Source organism: Triticum aestivum, chromosome 7A (assembly GCF_018294505.1).
Source record: "Triticum aestivum cultivar Chinese Spring chromosome 7A, IWGSC CS RefSeq v2.1, whole genome shotgun sequence".
Classification (NCBI taxonomy): domain Eukaryota; kingdom Viridiplantae; phylum Streptophyta; class Magnoliopsida; order Poales; family Poaceae; genus Triticum; species Triticum aestivum.
This window is the reverse complement of record NC_057812.1, coordinates 256,322,282-256,329,198: the sequence shown is the minus strand read 5'-3', so window position 1 is coordinate 256,329,198 and position 6,917 is coordinate 256,322,282.

Here is a 6,917-nt window from a genome sequence, read left to right as displayed (position 1 = left end):
AAACGTCACAAAGTAACTGGGTGATTATAAAGGTGCTCTACAGGTGTCTCCAAAGGTATTTGTTGGGTTGGCGTATTTCGAGATTAGGATTTGTCACTCCGATTGTCAGAGAGGTATCTCTGGGCCCTCTCAGTAATGCACATCACTTAAGCCTTGCAAGCATTGCAACTAATGAGTTAGTTGCGGGATGATGTATTACAGAACGAGTAAAGAGACTTGCCGGTAACGAGATTGAACTAGGTATTGAGATACCGACGATCAATTCTCGGGCAAGTAACATACCGATGACAAAGGGAACAACGTATGTTGTTATGCGGTCTGACCGATAAAGATCTTCGTAGAATATATTGGAGCCAATATGGGCATCCAGGTCCCGCTATTGGTTATTGACTAGAGAGGTGTCTCGGTCATGTCTACATAGTTCTCGAACCCGTAGGGTCCGCACACTTAACGTTCGTTGATGATATAGTATTATATGAGTTATGTATGTTGGTGACCGAATGTTGTTCGGAGTCCCGGATAAGATCACGGACATGACGAGGAGCTCCGGAATGGTCTGGAGGTAAAGATTCATATATTGGATGATATGGTTTGGCCAAGGGGTCAGGCCCATGGGGCTATAAGTCGGTGCAAAATGAGTTTTGCGGAGGCCAGGGAGCCAAACGCCGGAGACCCTGGCGTCTGGCCCTGGGCCAGACACCGAGGCCCATGGTGTCTGGGCCAGTTGCCAAGGATTGTGGCATTTGGTCCTGGAGTCCGAGTGGGACTCTTGCCTTTCGGGTAAAACCGACTTTGAGGAGGCTTTTGCTCCAAGTTTCGACCCCAGGGCTCAACATATAAATAGAGGGGTAGGGCTAGCACCAAAGACACATCAAGAAACACCAAGCCATGTGCCGGCAACCCCGTCCCCTCTAATTTATCCTCCGTCATAGTTTTCGTAGTGCTTAGGCGAAGCCCTGCGAAGATTCTTCTTCACCAACACCGTCAGCACGCCGTCGTGCTACTGGAACTCATCTACTACTTCGCCCCTCTTGCTGGATCGAGAAGGCGAGGACGTCACCGAGCCAAACGTGTGCAGAACTCGGAGGTCCGTGCTTTCGTTACTTGGATCGTTCGGATCGTGAAGACGTACGACTATATCAACCGCGTTGATATAACGCTTCTGCGAACGGTCTACGAGGGTATGTAGACAACACTCTCCCCTCTTGTTGGTATGCGTCACCATGATCCTGCGTGTGCATAGGAATTTTTTTGAAATTACTACGTTCCCCAACAGTATTTTCCCAGACTTTTCCCGCCATGCGGTTTTATCATAATCATCTTTTCCCGCTATACGGGTAATTCCCTATAAGGGACACAAATGCCAGAATTGGCTCTTTTGACTGCATATTCAATCATCAAATTTAGAAATAAATCCGAATGCTCTTTGACACACATGCTTGATTCGACGTTGGTCAAATTAAACACGCATGTTGCTTGTTTCATCTCAAATCATGTTGACTGAAAAATCTTCTTCATAGAGAATACATGAAAAACATTCGTCAACCAAGACTCTCAATGATCTATCTTTTGTCTTTTCTTGGATTAATATCCAATAATTCTTTTCCTTTTAAAGCCATTCTTTAGAGAGAACATACTCCCTCACGTTATGACCTTTCTTGGTCATCTTTCGGGTCAAAAGTACCCGACCATTCGCTTTCACGAATGAAAGCATGGAAAACTTTTAGTCTAAGAAAAAATAGCCAATAATCAACAATAATGAGCATAAAAAATAACCCCATGTTGGTCTGGTTAAAAAATATGTACATGAAACTTTTAAAACCTTCTTTTATATTCTAAATCACCGTTGGGCAGAATTAGAATAAAACATCATCCTTCTACATTAATTCCGTATCATCGTTGGGCGGAAATGGGAATAATGCATATTACTCATAAACAATGTGATGATAGTATTTCTATTAAACAACTTTACTAAGAAATAATAATCATCAACAACTTTATTGCAATGAACAAGAAATATACATTTCTCTAGTTCAAGAGCATTTCTTGATCTTTATCTGTTCTATGAAAATTAATCGCTTTGATAAAAAAATTATCAGAGATTTAAGTTTTGAACATAAGAATCGGAGAATTATAGTACAGTTATCATCAACGTTGGTCAGAAAATAACAATACCATATTTTAACTTTAAAACAAATATCTTTCTTTTATCATATCGGAAACTATCTGCATCTTATTTCACCCACAGGGGAAAACATTGCTAAGAATAGTTCTTCCAATTAAATTTTCCCATTCAAATTTAATTGGAGGATAAAACTTTTTCTTTGCAGCGGAAACTTTCAAGATTTTATGCAGAAACAATTCTGCACTCTTTTACTCTCTAAGCAATTTAAACCGGTTGGTTCAAAAAAGCATTAGAGAAGCAACAATTTAATCTTTTACTTTAGTTCTATTCACTTTCAAAGGAGCACTTTTATTTTTATTCGCAGCAGAAAAACATGAATAAAAAAAGAAATTCATGAACTTTTTATTCTTTACAGAAACATTTCTTTGACAAAAATAAAAATTCATGAACTTTATTTTTTTATTTATAAAATTCATGAACATTTCGTTTTTTGAAAATTTCCTGTGTTCATTTTCACGAACTTTTTCTGTTTACTTTTATATTTCTAAACAAATAATTTTATTGGAAAAAAATTGAATAGAAAAAATAAACCATGTGACTTTTGCCCAAAAAACGGGATAAAAATTTCCGTGCGCGCCTCTATGGGCCGAAACTGGCCCATCCGCGCTTCCGCCCAGCCTCCTATGCAGCACAGCGCAGCGCCCGGCCTGCCGAGTGATGCGGCCCACTCACCTCCCTTTTGGCCCAGTAGCCCAGCTACTGCTCCAGGGTTTCCATCGCGGCCGTCCACAGAGATCTGACGGTCACCCGCTCATCTCGCCCGAACAAAACCGCTCAGCCGCTCGAACAGAACCCTAGCGCCGTTCTTTCCCACGCGCGCCGCTCTCCTTCTCACTCCGCGGCGGCGGCACCTGTTCAGGTCGCCGGGCCACCGCGCCGCGTCTAGCCACCGGCGACGGCGACGACTGCCACTGGGTTGCGCCGCGGCGCTCTTTTCCTTCTCCTTTTTTTCCTCCCTCCTATCCCACGCCTCCTGACGCGAGAGAGAGGCAGGGAGATGCGGCGGAGCCATTCCCTGCTCCCCTGTGCGCCCGCAGTTCTCTCTGGCCGCCGGCCAGCCGCCGACGGCGAGGCTTCCAGGCGCGGCGAGGCTCCGCCTTTTCGTTCATTTCTTTTCTGTCTTTCTCTTCCACCTCTACCCAGTAGTGAGAGAGAGGAGCCCGACGGCGGAGCGGTCGGCGGTGGCGCCGTTGCCATCCCCCTCACCAGCTGCGCGTCCACCTTGCGGTGAGTGCGTCGCCGTCGAGCGGTTTGGTCACGGCGCCCTTGGCCCCGTGTGGGGTGGTTCTTCATCCCCGCACATCGGCTTGCCGATGCGTGCGGGAATCGAGAGGAACAGGCGCGGCCTTGCGGCGGCGCACTTTGCCAGCGAATACTAGGCCCTCTCTCGTCAGATCTTTGTCGTGTCACTTTAGGGCTCTTTGGGGAATGGAAAAAATTTATGTGATTTGCACTGAAGATCCTAAACCAAACCTGTTTGATACCATAGATATACCTCGCGGATCGAGTAGGTCAGATCGTCGGTGGTCCTACCTTCTGTTTGTCCAGACGAGCTTGCGCCAGTCACCATGGTCAAGGGGCAGCGGCATGAGCGCGAGTGTGCGTGGGTGGCGGCGGTGGTTGAGCTTCCCGTCGTATCGTGCTAAAACCCTAGATCGGTAGGGATGTAGGTGGGGTTCTGGACGCACGGTGAATCTCGTGTTGCGTGCGGCCGGCTCCCCCACCCCTTTATATAGCGCGGCAACAGGGGGCCACCAACCATGGTTAGGTTCAGCGCCCCCGGTCAGGGCACGGGTCAAGGGCCCGTCGAGCCGTTGGGCTCGATCGGGAAAAGATCAACCTAACATTTGATATACCTTGTGGATCGAGTAGGTCAGATCGTCGGTGGTCCTACCTTCTGTTTGTCCAGACGAGCTCACGCCAGTCACGAAGGTGAAGGGGCAGCGGCGTGAGCACGAGTGTGCGTGGGTGGTGGTGGTGTTTGAGCTTCCCGTCGTACCGCGCTAAAACCGTATATCGGTAGGGATGTAGGTGGGGTTCTGGACGCACGGTGAATCTCGTGTTGCGTGCTCCCGGCTCCCCCACCCCTTCATATAGCGCGGCAATAGGGCCCACCAACAATGGTTAGGTTCAGCGCCCCCGATCAGGGCGCGGGTAAAGGGCCCGTCGAGTCGTTAGGCTTGATCGGGAAAAGGTCAACCTAACATTTGATATACCTCACGGACCGAGTAGGTCAGATTGTCGGTGGTCCTACCATCTGTTTGTCCATACGAGCTCACGCCAGTCACCATGGTGAAGGGGCAGCGGCATGAGCGTGAGTGTGCGTGGGTGGCGGCGGTGGTTGAGCTTCCCGTCTTATCGGGATAAACCATAGATCGGTAGGTATGTAGGTGGAGTTCTGTCGCACAGTGAATCTCGTGTTGCATGCGGCCGGCTCCACCACCCCTTTATATAGCGTGGCAACAGGGGCCCACCAACCATGGTTAGGTTCAGCGCCCCCGATGAGGGCGCGGGTCAAGGGCCCGTCGAGCCATTGGGCTCGATCGGGAAAAGGTCAACCTAACATTCTTCCCCTTGATCTCAACTTTACTTTTAACCTTATACTTTCTAGTTTATTTGTTTCATCACATATTGGTACATAGAACATGTTTCATCGCCACAGCTCAATTACCGATAGAATCAAACAGCCACAACGTACCTTTCTGTTTTGAAACAAATTCTTTAACCTTCGGCCCTTTATTGTCCGGAAATCTTAGACTATACCATAAAACCCATGTCGACTGTGTGTTCTCTGAACACATTGGGCGGTAAGCCTTTAATAAGCAGATCTGCAAACACTTATCTATTGCTTTTTTGCTTCAAGCATTTCTACATAATTCCGGACTTTCTCCTTTACAACGCATAACTCTGTGTCAGTGTGTTTGGCATCAACACTTGACTCGTTGTCATAGGAGCGAAAAACTTAAAATGGTTATCGTTGTTGTCAACCATTATCAACTCCGGGTACAATCTTCTTAACCATTTTGCCTGTCCCTTAGCCTCATATCAAGTTATAAAATGTTTTTGCATCACATTGATGATAATTGTTTCATTCTTTGGAGATTTTCCACACAAAAACCTCCAAGTGTGGAAGTTAGCGACAATTGTGGATTTCGCTATACATTTCACAAGTCCTGTCTTTGTGCTCACAATCTTTTGAGAGCACTTATTTCTTTCAGCATGAGACCGATATCTTTGACTCCATTCCAGTGGTCTATATATGGACTGGACATTACTAAAACAACCCGGATACGTGAGCTATGTCAGGGTAATATATTGAGCTTCCAACAGCTGAAGCATATGGTACCATATCCGTTTCAATCTTTTCTCATCAACTTTTGGAACACCATAGTTTACAGTTCCATTACCCTTGACTATAAGAACAGGCGTAGGTTTTCTCGCATGCATACTTTAGAGACCTTTCTTAGCATGTTCATGCGACATTCCTAATACCCATTTTATTCTTTTCTTGGTGAATCTCGATAATTATAATGAGAGACACTCTACCGAGAACATTCTTTTGAACTTTGAGAACAAGAACTTCTTTTCTTCTCCTGCAGTAGATTGACATGACCACTAGCAAGTAAGATGTCATCCACATGAATAGGATTAGGAAATGAATTCCCCATTCTATAACTTTGCATGAATACAATTGTCCTCTCATTTTGTTTAACCCAAAATAACATCTGATTCTTTTAACTTTAAATGCCACTGTCTAGGGACTTGCTCTAGTCCATAACAAACTTCTTGAAGCAGTATCCCTTGTGTTCTTTACTTTCATCTGATGCAACTCAGATCATGATGTCAGTCATGATGTGCCACTAACACTCATTGTAATTTATTCATTCACTTTGCACAAAATCTTTCCTTTGGAAACACATTGACCTTGTAGACCCTTTATAGCCTACTGTTTATGCTCCATTGGAAATTACTTATGAGTCCCAAACATCGTTGGGATTCACCAATTTTATTTCATCTCATATAGCCCGAGGGAGTCCTGGATTAGGGGGTATCCAGACAGCCGGATTATATCCTTTGGTCGGACTGATGGACTATGAAGATACGAGATTGAAGACTTCGTTCTGTGTCCGGATTGGACTCTACTTGGCGTGGAAAGCAAGCTAAGCAATACGGATATGTATATCCCCTCCTTTGTAACCGACCTTGTGTAATCCTAGCCCCCTCCGGTGTCTATATAAACCGGAGGGTTTTAGTCCGTAGGACAACATACAATCATACCATAGGCTGGCTTCTAGGGTTTAGCCTCTCCGATCTCGTGGTAGATCAACTCTTGTACTACTCATATTATCAAGAATAATCAAGCAGGACGTAGGGTTTTACCTCCATCAAGAGGGCCCGAACCTGGGTAAAACATCGTGTCCCCTACCTCATGTTACCATCCGCCTTAGACGCATAGTTCGGGACCCCCTACCCGAGATCCGCCGGTTTTGACACCGACATTGGTGCTTTCATTGAGAGTTCCACTGTGCCGTCGCCGTAAGGAAGGATGCCTCGTCTCGTTGTTAAAAACAACATCACTACCGGAGGAGCCCTGGCTGTCGGCCAAATTCTCTGGCTTGGCAGTTTCGTCATGACCGCTAGTTCAGCCGCTGCACCAATGATGACTTCTCGAGTCATCAAAAACAGCCTCCACGTCGGCTCGGAATTCGCCAAGCAGATGGATCCAATAGAG